The following is a 1,855-nucleotide window of genomic DNA, read 5'->3' as shown; positions in this document are numbered from 1 at the left end:
TATATATATATATATGTATTTATTTATTTACTGACTGCTCTTACTGTTGCTGTTGCTGTTGCTGCTGCTGCTGCTGCTGCTGTTGCTGCTGCTGCTGCTGCTGCTGCTATTTTTCCTTATACTCATCTAATAATATGAATATAAATGGTATATCTGCTGCTCTTGGTGCACAGACTGCTCATATTATGTTGTTGCTGTTGCTGCTGCTGCTGTTGCTGCTGTTGCTGTTTCTATCCTTTTTTATAGGTGTATATTTGCATGCAGAAGGAGTAATGTTTTCTTGTTTATATTATTGGTCCCGTCGTGATCCATATATGCCTATATCTATTTCTTTTATTAATATACAAACTTATCAATTACCTTTTCTTCTTCTTATTATTAATTTATTAATGGGTAAAGATCTATGGATTAATTCTTTTGGTCTTATTGCTGGACATTTATATTATTTCTTAAGGGAAATATTACCTGCTCATGGTATGTTTATTTATCTTATTTATTTTATTTATTTATTTTATTTATTTATTTATTTATTTATATTTATATATATATATTATTTATTATTTATTTATCTATTTATTTATCTTTTTATTAATCAATCAATATCTTGTCTTATTACTTGACTACTTGCTAATCGTAAGGAAATACATCTATTTATTTATTTATTTATTTATTTATTTATTTATTTATTATCTATTTAATTACCTATTTATTTATATCTTTATTTATTTATTTATTTATTTATTTATTTACTTATTTAGTTTATGGGTAAATATCTATGCATTAATCTTTTTTTGTCTTTTTCCTGCATATTTATCCCCTATTAATTAGCTTATTAGCTATTTATTTATTTATTTATTTATTTATTTATTTATTTATTTATTTAGTTAGTTAGTTATTTAGTTAGTTAGTTATTATACTATATATACTAGTTAATTAGGGAGGTACTATTTGGTAAGGAAATAGATAAATGAATATATTATATATTTAATTAATTAATTAATTTATTTATTTATTTATTTATTTATTTACTTAATTAATTAATTAATTTATTTATTTATTTATTTAATTTATTTATTTATTATGGTCTTGTTGGTGTATTATTTCTTACGGGAGGGGCTAACAGTAAGATAAACAAAGTATATAAATAAATAAATAAATAAATAAAATAAATAAATAAATAAATAAATAAATAAATAAATAAATAAATAAATAAATAAATGTGTATGTGTGTATACAGGGGGCCCTGATCTTCTTAGTCGTGCCCCTAAGTTCCTTGATGCAATTACTGAGTATGTATCTAATAGTCCCTCTCCCTCAGGGGGAGGGGCCCCCCCTACAGGGGCCCCCCGTGGGGCCCCTCCTCCTACAGCAGGGGGCCCCCCTCCTACAGGACCAGGAGGAGGAGCAACAGGAGCAGCAGGGACTAGAGGGGGGGCCCCCACAGCAGGCAGTACCTGGGGATTCACTATGAGGAGGAGGGGCCCCCCTGGTTCTACTCAACCCTTTACAGGCAGAGGCTATACACTAGGAGGAGGAGGCAGCTAGCTAGCTAGCTAGCCAGGAGGAGCTAGCTAGCTAGCTAGGAGGAGCTAGCTAGCTAGCTAGGTAATTAATTAATTAATTATGTGAATAACTAGCTAACTATCTAGCTAGCTAGATATATATGCTAGCTAGCTATATGCTAGATGCATGCATTTGCTGTTGCATGCATGCATGCATGCATGCTGCTGCATGCATATTGTAGGGTTTAGGGTTTTTTGTGTGTATAAATAAATAAATAAAGAAAAAAAGAGGAAAAAAATTATTTATTAATAAAAAAGGGGAGAGATAATTATTGTCTTTTTCTTGTAAGGGA

This window comes from Eimeria maxima, genomic scaffold (assembly GCF_000499605.1).
Source record: "Eimeria maxima Weybridge genomic scaffold, Emw_scaff719, whole genome shotgun sequence".
Classification (NCBI taxonomy): Eukaryota; Apicomplexa; class Conoidasida; order Eucoccidiorida; family Eimeriidae; genus Eimeria; species Eimeria maxima.
The sequence above is the reverse complement of the archived record's forward strand: the minus strand, read 5'-3'. Positions refer to the sequence as shown.